The sequence below is a fragment of the Arachis ipaensis genome, chromosome B8 (genome assembly GCF_059453495.1).
Source record: "Arachis ipaensis isolate K30076 ecotype BB chromosome B8, ASM5945349v1, whole genome shotgun sequence".
NCBI lineage: Eukaryota > Viridiplantae > Streptophyta > Magnoliopsida > Fabales > Fabaceae > Arachis > Arachis ipaensis.
The window spans coordinates 63,121,043-63,137,954 of NC_142443.1; the positions used below are offsets into that span (position 1 = coordinate 63,121,043).

A 16,912-nucleotide genomic window follows, 5' to 3' on the forward strand; every position below is an offset into this window, starting at 1 on the left:
AAAAAAATGAGAAAATATAAAGAAGAAAAAAATACAAATATGGAAAAGAAAAAAATAGAAAAAAAGAAAAGAAAAGTAATAAAAAGGGGACAAAATGCCCCAAAGCAAAGTGAATCTCAATAAAATCAATGCATATGTGTTCTAACCAAAAGGAAAAGGAAATGCATGAGTATGTGAAAAAGTGAGAAAAATGGGTAGTTAGGTTAGCTTTGGAATTGTATAGGTTGCCATAGGTTAGGTGGGAAGTTTAAGCTTATCAAAGATTCAAATTTCAAGTCCACTTGACCAAATATGCATCTTACCTTGACCTTAGGCCCATTACAACCTATGAAAAGACCTCATGATAATTGTATGCATGCATGAAATATTTGTTGATTGTTAGATGAAGAATAAATCTTGGAAAGCATGATTAGGAGAGAATTGAGAGAATCAACCCTAAACACTTGAGCGACTAGAGTGCAAACACATCCGGTGAGGGTTTGATGCTCAATTACATGTTTCTACCTACAATCATCACTTTTCTTGCAAGTTTGTAAAAATATTTAATGACTCAATTCAATTGTGGTTTGGCATGGTTGTCAATACCTTTAGCCCTTGTGCTTATATATGTTTTCCTGGGAATTGATTTATTTTGACCAAGCGATTGCATTCATTTAGATAGTTACATATAGTTTAGGTTGCATATAGTTTATTTACATTGAATAAATGTTGATACCCTTTGTTTCTCTGTTGGTTTAAGCATGAGGACATGCTATGGTTTAAGTGTGGGGAGGTTGATAAATCCCATTTTTAGGGATTACCTTGTGTTGAATTTAGAGCATTCTAGCAACCTTTCCTCACATTTATTCAATAAAATGGCATGGTTTTGTGATTCTTCCTTAAATTGTGCTTAAAGGTGAAAACATGCTTTTAGACCCTTAATTTGATGATTTTAATTCACCTTTGATTCCACTAGATGCCTTGATGTGCTTGCTAGTGATTTCAAGATTGAAAAGGCTAGGAATGGATCAAAGGAGTGAAGAGAAAAGCATGCAAACTGGGGAACACATGGAAAAGCCAAAGATTTGGATATATTCATCCATGCGCACGTTGATGGACAGAATACCGTCATTAAGGAATTTCACAAGATTTTTGCGTTGCAAGTATAGCCTTCAACTGACAAATAATCCGCGAATCAAATTTTGAAGGAATTGGTTGTCACAAGTTCAACCCCAATAAAAGTAACCGAAGTATTCAAATCTCGGATCGTCTCATAAGGAATGGGCAAACATGTGCATCAACATTGGTTAGAATTTCGGGGTTGCAAGCCATGAGCAAGAAATTAAACTAAGAATCCTAACAAGCAAGTAATCTTGAAGTGCAAGAAACTAACTCAAGTGACTAAAGCAAGATGTGAGCAATTCGAAACTAATAAGATAACATCCAATATAATTCTACTCTAAAACTAAACAAATAACTGTAACTAAGACAAAGCAATTAGGATTTTTAGGTTTTCAAATATGAATAATAAAAGCAACTCTTGGCTAGACATGAGAATTGGGGTCACTATCCTTGTCTAATAACCATATCTTGACAATTATAAGGAACCAAACTCATTAAATTTACTTCTATACTTGAAGTATATTAAATGGTTTAGTCAACATCAACCCATAAAGTCCAACCTAGCTACTAATTGACTTTGTAATAGGTTAGTGTCAATGATTATCAAATTGAGCACTAAGGGTTCCCAAATCATCAAATCCATTAGACCCAATGACTCAAGTTTACCCAATTCCCTTAGCCTAGGCCAAGAGTAAAGAGAACTACTCCATAATCAAAGGAAACATTTCATCAAGCACATGGTAAGCATTACTAAAAGACATATTCAAATTGCAACTAAATTGAGATTAACAAGTACCCACTAACAATTATCAATATACAATCACTCAAATAACACAATTAATCATGAAAATCATCAATGTAACATTAACAATTCAAGATTCACAAGATTCATGAAATGGGTATAAAATGACAATTGACAAGAAAACATAAAACTAACACAAGATCTAAACAAAATTATGCAAAGGAATTCAAATTAAGCAATCAAAACTAGTAATCAACAAGATCCAATTCAGAATTCAACAAGGGAAGATCAAATCAAACTAGATCTAGAGAGGAACAACGGTTTCTCTCTCTAGAAGAATAAGAACTAAAGACTAGTTAAAAATTGTGTCTAAGTGTGAATGAATGATACCCTCCTTTCCCCCTAGCATCTTTGGGTCTTTTCCATGCAGAACCAGCTTGAATTTGGGCCTCTTCAGCCTCAAAAATTGCCAGACACGATTTCCTTTAATGAGGTCAGGTGCAGCTTGTCGCGCGTACGCGCCATTCGTGCGTGCGTGTCGATTGATTTTGCGATCCACGCGTGTGCGCCATGTACGCGTGCGCGCCGGCGTGGATTTCTCTAATCCGCGTGGATACGTCGATCTTTGCGTGCCGCTTCTAGCTGTCAACATCCACGCGTGCACGTGAGGCGCGCGTGCACGCCCATGCAAAAATTCCCAAAATCCAAATATTCATGTTCCTTCCTCTTGTGCATGCTTTCTTTCTCTCTTCTAGGCCATTCTTTCCCCATAAATTCTAAAATCACTCAACAAACACGTCACGGCATCGAATGATAATAAAAGAGGATCAAAATATAGCAATTCTAAGGCAAAAGAAGCATGTTTTCCTTCATGTAGCAATATTAGGAAGAGAACACAAAACCATGCAATTCTTGTGAATAAGTGTGAAAAATATTGACAAAACCCCCCAAATTCTACACAATATAAACCACAAAATTAGGGTTTATTGATGAGCGGATAATTTATACGCTTTTTGGCATTGTTTTTAGTATATTTTTAGTAGGATCTAGTTACTTTTAGGGATGTTTTTATTAGTTTTTATGCTAAATTCACATTTCTGGACTTTACTATGAGTTTGTGTGTTTTTCTGTGATTTCAGGTATTTTCTAGCAAAAAATCAGATTCAGAGGTTGAAGAAGGACTGCAGATGCTGTTGGATTCTGACCTCCCTGCACTCAAAGTGGATTTTCTGGAGCTACAGAACTCCAAGAATGACCTCTCCACGTGTAAACTTCAAGATGAGCCCAAGCACACACCAAGTGGGCCCCAGAAGTGGATTTCTGCATCAATTACTTATCTCTGTAAACCCTAGTAACTAGTTTTTATAAATAGGACTTTTTACTATTGTATTTTCATCTTGGGACGCTTAGTTCTTAGATCATGGGGGCTGGCCATTTGGCCATGCCTGAACTATTCACTTATGTATTTTTCAACGGTAGAGTTTCTACACACCATAGATTAATGTGTGGAGCTCTACTGTTCCTCAAAGATTAATGCAAAGTACTACTGTTTTTCTATTCAATTCAACTTATTCCGCTTCTAAGATATTCATTCGCACTTCAATGTGATGGATGTGATGATCATGACAGTCATCATCATTCTCAACTCATGAACGCGTGCCTGACAACCACTTCCATTCTACTTTAGATTTAATGGATATCTCTTGGATATCTAATACAGGGGACCGAGTCCGAGTTATTAGCGTCTTCGTGGTATAAGTTAGAACCATGGATGGCCATTCCTGAGATCTGGAAAGTCTAAACCTTGTCTGTGGTATTCCGAGTAGGATCTGGGAAGGGATGGCTGTGACGAGCCTCAAACTCGCGAGTGCTGGGCGTAGTGACAGACGCAAAAGGATAGTAAATCCTATTCCAGTATGATCGAGAACCGACAGATGATTAGCCATGCAGTGACAGCGCATTGGACCATTTTCACAGGAGGATGGGATGTGGCCATTGACAACGGTGATGCCCTACATAAAGCTTGCATGGAAAGGAGTAGGATTGATTGGATGAAGACAGCAGGAAAGCAGAGATCAGAGGAACGAAAGCATCTCTATACGCTTATCTGAAATTCTCACCAATGAATTACATAAGTACCACTATCCTATTTTATATTTTATTTATTTTCATCCACTGTAATCTCTTAATACATTTGAATCCGCCTGACTGAGATTTACAAGGTGACCATAGCTTGCTTCAAGCCGACAATCTCCGTGGGATCGACCCTTACTCACGTAAGGTTTATTACATGGACGACCCAGTGCACTTGCTGGTTAGTTGTACGAAGTTGTGAAATAGATATAAGATCATGAACGTGCGTATTGAGTTTTTAGTGCCGTTACCATGGAATGGAATGATCACGATTTTGCACACCAAGTTTTTGGCGCCGTTGCTGGGGATTGTTCGAGTTTGGACAACTGACGGTTCATCTTGTTGCTTAGATTAAGTAATTTTCTTTTTCGTTTTATTTTTCAAAAAAAAATTTGTTTTCAAAAATCTTTCAAAAAAAAATTTATTTTCCTTCTGTTTTCGAAAATTATTCTAAATTTTTAAGAATGAATTCTAAAGTTTTAAAATGGTATGCTGAAGTTTGGCTGGCCATTAAGCTTTAGACTAACCTGATATGATTCCTGGAATCTTGATTGAGGACTTTGAATTCATTGCTTCCTTTTCCCTATATATTTAAAAAAAAAACAAAAATCCAAAAAATTAATAAAATCATAAAAATCAAAAATATTTTATGTTGTTTGTTTGAGTCTTGAGTCAATTTTTAAGTTTGGTGTCAATTGCATATTTTTATTTTTCTAAAAAATTTTCGAAAATTCATGCATTCATAGTGTTTTTCATGATCTTCAAGTTGTTCTTGGTAAGTCTTCTTGTTTGATCTTCATATTTTCTTGTTTTGTGTCTTTTCTTGTTTTTCATATGCATTTTCAATTTGTTAGTGTCTGAAGTTTGCAAATTTCTAAGTTTGGTGTCTTGCATGTTTTCTTTGCATCAAAAAATTTTTCAAAAATAAGTTCTTGGTGTTCATCTTGACATTCAAAGTGTTCTTGGTGTTCATCTTGACATTCATAGTGTTCTTGCATGCATCACATGTTTTAATCCAAAATTTTCACGCATTGAGTCTTTTTCATGTTTTTCTCTTTCTTCATTAAAAATTCAAAAAATCAAAAAAATATCTTCCCCTTTTTCTTCTTATAAATTCGAAAATTTGAGTTGACTTTTTTAAAATTTTTTTTTAATTTAGTTGTTTCTTATGAGTCAAATCAAATTTTCAATTTAAAAATCCTATCTTTTTCAAAATCTTTTTCAAAAATCATATCTTTTTCATTTTTCTTATTTATTTTCGAAAATTCTAAAAATATTTTTCAAAAATCTTTTTCTTAATTTTATATCATATTTTCGAAAATATCATCAACAATTAATGTTTTGATTCAAAAATTTCAAGTTTGTTGCTTTCTTGTTAGGAAAGATTCAAACTTTAAGTTCTAAAATCATATCTTGTGATTTCTTGTGAATCAAGTCATTAATTGTGATTTAAAAAAAAATCAAATCTTTTTCAAAACTAATTTCAATCATATCTTTTCAAAAATATCTTTTTATCTTATCTTTTTCAAAATCATATCTTTTTAATCATATCTTTTCATATCATATCTTTTTCAAAAATTTGATTTTAAAATATTTTTTCTAACTTCTTATCTTCTTATCTTTTCAAAATTGATTTTCAAATTTTTTTCAACTAACTAATTGACTTTTTTTGTTTGTTTCTTATCTTTTTCAAAACCACCTAACTAATCTTCTCTCTCTAATTTTCGAAAATTACCTTCCTCTTTTTCAAAATTCTTTTAATTAACTAATTATTTCAATTTTTAATTTTAATTTTATTTCATTCTTAATTTTCGAAAATAACTAACCTTTTTCAAAAACTATTTTCGAAATTTAACTTTAAATTTTAATTTTTATTTTTCAAATTCTCTCACCTCTCATCTCCTTCTATTTATTTATTCATCTACTAACACTTCTCTTTCACCCAAAAATTCGAACACCACCTCCCTGTCTGTGTTCGAGTTTTTTTTTTCTCTTCTCTTCTTTACATTACATTCTTTTCTTCTTCTACTCACACAAAGGAATCTCTATACTGTGACATAGAGGATTCCATATTTTCTTTGTTATTCCCTTCTTTGTCATATGAGCAGGAGCAAGGACAAGAACATTCTTGTTGAAGCAGATCCTGAACCTGAAAGGACTCTGAAAAGGAAATTAAAAGAAGTTAAAATACAATAATCTAGAGACAACCTTATAGGAATTTTCGAACAGGAAGAGGAGATGGCAGCCGAAAATAATAATAATGCAAGGAGGATGCTTGGTGACTTTACTGCACCTAATTCCAATTTACATGGAAGAAGCATCTCCATTCCTGCCATTGGAGCAAACAATTTTGAGCTGAAACCTCAATTAGTTTCTCTGATGCAGCAGAACTGCAAGTTTCATGGACTTCCATCTGAAGATCCTTTTCAGTTCTTAACTGAATTTTTGTAGATCTGTGATACTGTTAAGACCAATGGGGTTGATCCCGAGGTCTACAGGCTTATGCTTTTCCCGTTTGCTGTAAGAGACAGAGCTAGAGTATGGTTGGACTCTCAAACCAAAGATAGCCTAAACTCTTGGGATAAGCTGGTCACGGCTTTCTTAGCCAAGTTCTTTCCTCCTCAAAAGCTGAGTAAGCTTAGAGTGGATGTTCAAACTTTCAGATAGAAAGAAGGTGAATCCCTCTATGAAGCTTGGGAGAGATATAAGCAACTGACCAAAAAGTGTCCTTCTGACATGCTTTCAGAATGGACCATCCTGGATATATTCTATGATGGTCTGTCTGAATTAGCTAAGATGTCATTGGATACTTCTGCAGGTGGATCTATTCACCTAAAGAAAATGCCTGCAGAAGCTCAAGAACTCATTGACATGGTTGCTAATAACCAGTTCATGTACACTTCTAAGAAGAATCCTGTGAGTAATGGGACGCCTCAGAAGAAGGGAGTTCTTGAAATTGATACCCTGAATGCCATATTGGCTCAAAATAAAATATTGACTCAGCAAGTCAATATGATTTCTCAAAGTCTGAATGGAATGCAAGCTGCATCCAACAGTACTCAAGAGGCATCTTCTGAGGAAGAAGCTTATGATCCTGAGAATCCTGCAATAGCAGAGGTGAATTACATGGGTGAACCCTATGGAAACACCTATAATCCCTCATGGAAAAATCACCCAAATCTCTCATGGAAGGATCAACAAAAGCCTCAACAAGGCTTTAATAATGGTGGAAGAAACAGGTTTAGCAATAGCAAGCCTTTTCCATCATCCACTCAGCAAAAGACAGAGAGTTCTGAGTTAAATCCATCTTGCTTGGCAAATATAGTCTCTGATCTATCTTAGGCCACTTTAAGTTTCATGAATGAAACAAGGTCCTCCATTAGAAATCTGGAAGCACAAGTGGGCCAGCTGAGTAAAAGGATCAACGAAACCCCTCCTAGTACTCTCCCAAGCAATACAGAAGAAAATCCAAAAGGAGAGTGCAAGGCCATTGAAATGACCATCATGGCCTAAACCACAAAAGAGGAGGAGGACGTGAATCCCAGTGAGGAAGACCTCCTGGGACGTCCAGTGATCAACAAGGAGTACCCCTCTAAGGAACCAAAGGAATTTGAGGCTCATCTTGAGACCATAGAGATTCCAATGAACCTTCTTATGCCATTCATGAGCTCTGATGAGTATTCTTCTTCTGAAGAGAATGAAGATGTCACTGAAGAGCAAGTTGCCAAGTACCTTGGTGCAATCATGAAGCTGAATGCCAAATTATTTGGTAATGAGACTTGGGAAGATGAACCTCCCTTGCTCACCAATGAACTGAGTGATCTGGATCAACTGAGATTGCTTCAGAAGAAACAAGATCCTGGAAAGTTCTTAATACCTTGTACCATAGGCACCATGACCTTTGAAAAGGCTCTATGTGACCTTGGGTCAGGGATAAACCTCATGCCCCTCTCTGTAATGGAGAAACTAGGAATCTTTGAGGTGCAAGCTGCCAGAATCTCACTAGAGATGGCAGACAACTCAAGAAAGCAGGCTTACGGACTAGTAGAGGACATGTTAGTAAAGGTTGAAGGCTTTTACATCCCTGCTGATTTTATAATCCTGGATACTGGGAAGGATGATGATGAATCCATCATTCTTGGAAGACCCTTCCTAGCCATAGCAAGAGCTGTGATTGATGTAGACAGAGGAGAATTGATCCTTCAACTGAATGAGGACTCCCTTGTATTTAAAACTCAAGGATCTCCTTCTGTAACCATGGAGAGGAAGCATGAAAAGCTTCTCTCAGTACAGAGTCAACCAAAGCCCCCACAGTCAAACTCTAAGTTTGGTGTTGGGAGGCCTCAACCAAACTCTAAGTTTGGTGTTGAACTCCCATATCCAAACTCTAGGTTTGGTGTTGGGAGTCTATAAAATTGACCTGATCATCTGTGTGGCTCCATGAGAGCCCATTGTCAAGCTATTGACATTAAAGAAGTGCTTGTTAGGAGGCAACCCAATGTTATTTAATCATTTTTATTTTATTTTCTCAATGTGATTTCATGTTTTATTAGGTTGATGATCATGTGGTGTCACAAAAACTACTGAAAAATCGAAAATAGAATGAAAAACATCATTGAAAATAGCACACCCTGGAGGAAGGGCTTACTGGCGTTTAAACGCCAGTAAGGAGCATCTGGCTGGCGTTCAACGCCAGAAAGAGCATGGAGCTGGCGCTGAACGCCAGAAACAAGCATGAAGCTGGCGTTCAACGCCAGAAATATGCTGCATATGGGCGTTGAACGCCCAAAACAAGCATCACTTCAGCATCTAAACACCAGAAATGCATGCAAAGGCATTTTACATGCCTAATTGGTGCAGGGATGTAAATTCTTGACACCTCAGGATCTGTGGACCCCACAGGATCACCTCAGGATCTGTGGATCCCACAGGATCCCCACATACCTCCACTCACCTTCCCTCCTCATAATCCTATATCACCCTCTATCTCTCCATTCACATTCATCCCTTCTGTTTTCCATTCACCACTCACATCCATACACCCCACCTACCTTCAAAATTCAAAATCTCTTTCCCACCCATATTGCTGAATACACACATCCCTCCATCTCCTCCATATCTTCTTCTTCTTCTACTATTCTTTCTTCTTTTGCTCGAGGGCGAGCAACATTCTAAGTTTGGTGTGGTAAAAGCATAGCTTTTTTTGTTTTTCCATAACCATTGATGGCACCTAAGGCCAGAGAAACCTCTAGAAAGAGGAAAGGGAAGACAAAAGCTTCCACCTTCGAGTCATAGGAGATGGAGAGATTCATCTCAAGGGTCTATAGCTCAGTGGTAGAACATTTGACTGCAAATCAAGAGATCCCTGAGATACCTCAGGGGATACATTTTCCTCCACACAATTATTGGGGACAACTAAGGGTGGAACATCAAGATCACTCCATCATCCTCCATGAAATTAGAGAAGATCAAAGAGCAATAAGGGAGGAGCAACAAAGACAAGGAAGAGACATAGAAGAGCTCAAGGACATCATTGGTTCCTCAAGGAGAAAACACCACCATCACTAAGGTGGACTCATTCCTTGTTCTTAAATTTTCTATTTTTCATTTTTTATGTTAAATGTTTAATTATGTTTGTGTCTTATTACATGATTATTAGTACTTAAGTGTCAATGCCTTAAAGTAGTGAATATGAATCCATCACCTCTCTTGAATGAAAAATATTTTAATTACAAAAGAACAAGAAGTACATGGTTTCGAATTCATCCTTGAAACTATTTTAATTATTTTGATGTGGTGATAACACTTTTTGTTTTCTGAATGAATGCTTGAATAGTGCATATGTCTTTTGAATTTGATGTTTAAGAATATTAAATATGTTGGCCCTTGAAGAATAAGGAAAAGGAGAAATGTTATTTGATAATCTGAAAAATCATAAAATTGATTCTTGAAGCAAGAAAAAGCAGTGAATATACAAAAGCTTGCGAAAAAAAAAAGAGAAAAAAAATAGCGAAAAAAAAGGAGAAAAAAAAAAGAAAAAGCAAGCAGAAAAAGCCAAAAGCTCTTAAAACCAAAATGCAAGAGCAAAAAGCCAGTAGCCCTTAAAACCAAAAGGCAAGGGTAAATAAAAAGGATCCCAAGGCTTTGAGCATCAGTGGATAGGAGGGCCTAAAGGAAAAAAATCCTGGCCTAAGTGGCTAAACCAAGCTGTCCCTAACCATGTGCTTATGGCGTGAAGGTGTCAAGTGAAAATTTGAGACTGAGCGGTTAAAGTCAAGGTCTAAAGTAAAAGAAGAGTGTGCTTAAGAACCCTGGACACCTCTAATTGGGGACTTTAGCAAAGCTGAGTCACAATCTGAAAAGGTTCACCCAATTATGTGTCTGTGGCATTTATGTATCCGGTGGTAATACTGGAAAACAAAGTGCTTAGGGCCACGGCCAAGACTCATAAAGTAGCTGTGTTCAAGAATCAACATAATGAACTAGGAGAATCAATAACACTATCTGAACTCTGAGTTCCTATAGATGCCAATCATTCTGAACTTCAATGGATAAAGTGAGATGCCAAAACTATTCAAGAGGCAAAAAGCTACAAGTCCCGCTCATCTGATTGGAGCTAAGTTTCATTATTAGTTTGCAATTTATAGTATATTCTCTTCTCTTTATCCTATTTGATTTTCAGTTGCTTGGAGACAAGTGGTGCACGAAATTGTGTTGTCCAGGCTCGAACAATCCCGGGTAATGGCTCCAAAGCTTGGTGCTTTGATCTTAATTTATAGTTGACACAACTTCGATACAACTAACCAGCAAGTGCACTGGGTCGTCCAAGTAATACCTTACGTGAGTAAGGGTCGAATCCCACGGAGATTGTTGGTATGAAGCAAGCTATGGTCACCTTGTAAATCTCAGTCAGGCGGATATAAAGTGATAATGGAGTTTTCGAAATTTAATAATAGAATAGGGATAGAGATACTTATGTAATTCATTGGTGAGAATTTCAGATAAGAGAATGGAGATGCTTTTCGTTCCTCTGAACCTCTGCTTTCCTGCTATCTTCATCCAATCAGTCTTACTCCTTTCCATGGCTGGCTTTATGTGATACATCACCACTGTCAATGGCTACTTTCGGTCATCTCTCGGGAAAATGATCCAATGCCTTGTCACGGCACGGCTAATCGTCTGGAGGCATCACCCTTGCCAATGGCTTCATCTTATCCTCTCAGTGAATAATATGCTCACGCACCCTATCACGGCACGGCTATTCATCTGTCGGTTCTCGATCATGCTGGAATAGGATTTACTATCCTTTTGCGTCTGTCACTAACGCCCTGCAATCGCGAGTTAGGAGCTCGTCACAGTCATTCAATCATTGAATCCTACTCGGAATACCACAGACAAGGTTTAGACCTTCCGGATTCTCTTGAATGCCGCCATCATTCTAGCTTACGCCACGAAGATTCTGGTTAGGAGATCTAAGAGATACTCATTCTAGCTTATTTCATGTAGAACAGAAGTGTTTGTCAGGCACGCGTTCATAAGGGAGAAGGATGATGAGCGTCACACATAATCATCACCTTCATCACGTTCTTGGGTGCGAATGGATATCTTAGAAGCGAAATAAGAAGAATTGAATAGAAAACAGTAGTACTTTGCATTAATCTTTGAGGAACAGCAGAGCTCCACACCTTAATCTATGGAGTGTAGAAACTCTACCATTAAAATTACATAAGTGGAAGGTCCAGGCATGGCCGAGAGGCCAGCCCCTCTGATCTAAGAACCAGGCGTCCAAAGATATCTCATACAATAGTAAGAGGTCCTATTTATAATAAACTAGCAACTAGGGTTTACATGAGTAAGTAATTGATGTACAAATCCACTTCCGGGGCCCACTTGGTGTGTGCTTGGGCTTGGGCTTGAGTGTTACACGTGCAGAGGCCATTTGTGGAGTTGAACGCCAGTTCCTGTGCCAGTTTGGGCGTTCAACTCTGGTTTTGGATCCTTTTCTGGCGCTGGACGCCAGATTTGGGCAGAAGGCTGGCGTTGAACGCCAGTTTACGTCGTCAATTCTTCGCCAAAGTATGGACTATTATATATTTCTGGAAAGCCCTGGATGTCTACTTTCCAACGCAATTGGAAGCGCGCCATTTCGAGTTCTGTAGCTCCAGAAAATCCACTTTGAGTGCAGGGAGGTCAGAATCCAACAGCATCAGCAGTCCTTTTTCAACCTCTGAATCTGATTTCTGCTCAAGTCCCTCAATTTCAGTCAGAAAATACCTGAAATCACAGAAAAACACACAAACTCATAGTAAAGTCCAGAAATGTGAATTTAACATAAAAACTAATGAAAACATCCCTAAAAGTAACTAGATCCTACTAAAAACATACTAAAAACAATGTCAAAAAGCGTATAAATTATCCGCTCATCACAACACCAAACTTAAATTGTTGCTTGTCCCCAAGCAACTGGAAATCAAATAGGATAAAAAGAAGAGAATATACTATAAATTCCAAACTATCAATGAAACATAGCTCCAATCAAATGAGCGGGACTTATAGCTTTTTGCCTCTTGAATAGTTTTGGCATCTCACTTTATCCATTGAGGTTCAGAATGATTGGCATCTATAGGGACTTCAGATTTTGAATAGTGTTATTGACTCTCCTAGTTCAGTATGATGATTCTTGAACACAGCTTCTTTATGAGTCTTGGCCGTGGCCCTAAGCACTTTGTTTTCCAGTATTACCACCGGATACATAAATGCCACAGACACATAATTGGGTGAACCTTTTCAGATTGTGACTCAGCTTTGCTAAAGTCCCCAATTAGAGGTGTCCAGGGTTCTTAAGCACACTCTTTGTTTTTGCTTTGGACCTTGACTTTAACCGCTCAGTCTCAAGTTTTCACTTGACACCTACACGCCACAAGCACATGGTTAGGGACAGCTTGGTTTAGCCGCTTAGACCAGGATTTTATTCCTTTAGGCCCTCCTACCCACTGATGCTCAAAGCCTTGGGATCCTTTTTATTTGCCCTTGCCTTTTGGTTTTAAGGGTTATTGGCTTTTTCTGCTTGCTTTTTTTTTTTTCTATTTTTTTTTCTATTCTTTTTTCGCCCCCTTTTTTTTCTGCAAGCTTTGTTCTTTGCTGCTTTTTCTTGCTTCAAGAATCATTTTTATGATTTTTCAGATTATCAAATAACATGTCTCCTAGTCATCATTCTTTCAAGAGCCAACATATTTAACATTCTTAAACAACAACTTCAAAAGACATATGCACTGTTCAAGCATACATTCAGAAAACAAGAAGCATTGTCACCACATCAATATAATTAAACTAAGTTCAAGGATAAATTCGAAACTCATGTACTTCTTGTTCTTTTGAATTAAAACATTTTTCATTTAAGAGAGGTGATGGATTCATAGGACATTTATAACTTTAAGACATAGTTACTAACTACTAATGATCATGTAATGAAGACACAAACATAGATAAGCACATAACATAGAAAACAAAAAACAGAGAAAGTAAGAACAAGGAATGAGTCCACCTTAGTGATGTCTTTGAGCTCTTCTATGTCTCTTCCTTGTCTCTGTTGCTCCTCCTTCATTACTTTTAGATCTTCTCTGATTTCATGAAGGATGATGGAGTGCTCTTGATGTTCCACCCTTAGTTGCTTCCAATAATTGTGTGGAAGAAAATGTATCCCCTGAGGTATCTCAGGGATCTCTTGATTTGCAGTCAAATGTTCTACCACTGAGCTTTAGACCCTTGATGGAAGCTTTTGTCTTCCCTTTCCTCTTTCTAGAGGCTTCTCTGGCCTTAGGTGCCATCAATGGTTATGGAAAAAACAAAAAAGCTATGCTTTTTACCACACCAAACTTAGAATGTTGCTCGCCCTCGAGCAAAAGAAGAAAGAAGAAGAAGATATGGAGGAGATGGATGGGAGTGTGTATTCGGCCATATGGGTGGGATTGGGTGGGAGAGAGATGTTGAATTTTGAAGGTAGTGGGTGTATGGATGTGAGTGGTAAATGGAAGACAGAAGGGATGAGTGTTTATTGGGAATAGAGGATGATTGAGAAGAGAGAAGAGAGTGAGTGGAGGTAGGTGGGGATCCTGTGGGGTCCACAGATCTTGAGGTGTCAAGGCATTTACATCCCTGCACCAATTTAGGCATGTAAAATGCCCTTGCACACAACTCTGGGCGTTCAGCGCCAGGTTGGTGCCCATTTTGGGCGTTCAACGCCCATTTGCTACCATTTCTGGCGTTGAATGCCAGAACCATGCTTGTTCTGGGCGTTCAGCGCCAGGATGCTCCCATTCTGGGCGTTCAGCGCCAGAACTATGCTCTGTTCTGGCGTTTGAACGCCAGACAGATGCTCCTCCAGGGTGTGATTTTTCTTCTGCTGTTTTTGATTCCGTTTTCAATTTTTATATTTATTTTGTGACTCCACATGATCATGATCCTAAGAAAACATGAAAAACAATAATAATAGAGTTAGATAAATAAATATTGGGTTGCCTCCCAACAAGCGCTTCTTTAATGTCAATAGCTTGACAGTGGGCTCTCATGGAGCCTCACAGATGTGTAGAGCTTTGTTGAAACTCTCCAACACCAAACTTAGAGTTTGGATATGGGAGTTCAACACCAAACTTAGAGTTTGACTGTGGGGGCTCTGGTTGACTCTGCTTGGAGAGAAGCTTTTCCTGCTTCCTCTCCATGGTTGCAGAGGAAGATCCTTGAGTTTTGAATACAAGGGAATTCTCATTCCATTGAAGGAATATTTCACCTCTGTCAACATCAATCACAGCTCTTGCTGTGGCCAGGAAAGGTCTTCCTAGGATGATGTATTCATCCTCTTCCTTTCCAGTATCCAGGACTATGAAATCAGTAGGTATGTAAAGGCCCTCAACCTTTACTAATACATCTTCTACTTGTCCATAAGCCTGTTTTCTTGAGCTGTCTGCCATCTCTAGTGAGATTTTAGCAGCTTGCACCCCATAGATTCCCAGTTTCTCTATTACAGAGAGGGGCATGAGGTTTATCCCTGAACCAAGGTCAAACAGAGCTTTAAAGATCATGGTGCCTATGGTACAAGGGATTATGAACTTTCCAGGATCCTGTCTCTTCTGAGGCAATGTCAGTTGATCCAGATCACTTAGTTCATTGATGAACAAGGGAGGTTCAACTTCCCAAGCATCAATGCCAAATAATTTGGCATTCAGCTTCATGATTGCACCAAGAAACTTGGCAGTTTGCTCTTCAGTGACATCCTCATTCTCTTCAGAAGAGGAATACTCATCAGAGCTCATGAAGGGCATAAGGAGGTTCAATGGAATCTCTATGGTCTCTAGATGAGCCTCAGAGTCCTTTGGTTTCCCAGAGGGAAGCTCCTTATTGATCACTGGACGTCCCAGGAGGTCTTCCTCCTTGGGATTCACGTCCTCTCCTCTCCTCACAGGTTCGGCCAGGGCACTTATGTCAATGGCCTTGCACTCTCCTTTTGGGTTCTCTTCTGTATTGCTTGGGAGAGTACTAGGAGGGATTTCAGTGATCCTTTTACTCAGCTGGCCCACTTGTGCTTCCAGATTTCTAATGGAAGACCTTGTTTCATTCATGAAACTTACAGTGGCCTTAGATAGATCAGAGACTAGATTTGCTAAATTAGAAGCATTTTGTTCAGAGTTCTCTGTCTGTTGCTGAGTTGATGATGGAAAAGGCTTGCTATTGCTAAACCTGTTTCTTCCACCATTATTAAAGCCTTGTTGGGGCTTTTGATCCTTCCATGAGAAATTTGGATGATTTCTCCATGTTGAGTTATAGGTGTTTCCATAAGGTTCACCTAAATAATTTACCTCTGCTATTGCAGGGTTCTCAGGATCATAGGCTTCTTCTTCAGAAGATGCCTCTTGAGTACTGTTGGATGCAGCTTGCATTCCATGCAGACTCTGAGAAATCATATTGACTTGCTGAGTCAATATTTTGTTCTGAGCCAATATGGCATTCAGAGTATCAACCTCAAGAACTCCCTTCTTCATAGGCGTCCCATTATTCACAGGATTCCTTTCAGAAGTGTACATGAACTGGTTATTAGCAACCATGTCAATGAGTTCTTGAGCTTCTGCAGGCGTTTTCTTTAGGTGAATGGATCCACCTGCAGAAGTGTCCAGTGACATCTTTGATAGCTCAGATAAACCATCATAGAATATATCCAGGATGGTCCATTCTGAAAGCATGTCAGAAGGACACTTTTTGGTCAACTGTTTGTATCTTTCCCAAGCTTCATAGAGGGATTCACCTTCTTTCTGTCTGAAGGTTTGAACATCCGCTCTAAGCTTGCTCAGCTTTTGAGGAGGAAAGTACTTGGCTAAGAAAGCCGTGACCAGCTTATCCCAAGAGTTCAGGCTGTCTTTAGGTTGAGAATCCAACCATAATCTAGCTCTGTCTCTTACAGCAAAAGGGAAAAGCATGAGCCTATAGACTTCAGGATCTATTCCATTAGTCTTAACAGTATCACATATCTGCAAGAATTCAGTTAAGAACTGAAAAGGATCTTCATATGGAAGTCCATGAAACTTGTAGTTCTGCTGCATCAGAGAAACTAATTGAGGTTTCAGCTCAAAGTTGTTTGCTCCAATGGCAGGAATAGAGATGCTTCTTCCATGTAAATTGGAATTAGGTGCAGTAAAGTCACCAAGCATCCTCCTTGCATTATTATTATTTTCGGCTGCCATCTCCTCTGCCTGTTCGAAAATTTCTGAAAGATTATCTCTGGATTGTTGTATTTTAGCTTCTCTTAATTTTTTCTTCAGAGTCCTTTCAGGTTCTGGATCTGCTTCCACAAGAATGTTCTTATCCTTGCTCCTGCTCATATGACAAGGAAGAATGGCCAGAAAAATGATAATAATAATAGAGATCCTTTATACCACCGTATAGGGA

The 16,912-nt window shown here is 38.3% G+C and overlaps 2 non-coding genes across 2 annotated transcripts; one reads left to right on the plus strand and one right to left on the minus strand.

The window, feature by feature from the left end:
• Positions 1-6,610: 6,610 nt before the first annotated feature.
• On the minus strand, positions 6,611-6,718 carry LOC148548335 (small nucleolar RNA R71). Its single transcript, XR_015898013.1, has one exon. It is a non-coding gene; the product is annotated as a small nucleolar RNA R71 (small nucleolar RNA).
• Positions 6,719-16,203: 9,485 nt separating this feature from the next.
• Positions 16,204-16,311, plus strand: LOC148548336 (small nucleolar RNA R71). The gene has a single exon (XR_015898061.1). It is a non-coding gene; the product is annotated as a small nucleolar RNA R71 (small nucleolar RNA).
• Positions 16,312-16,912: the final 601 nt, after the last annotated feature.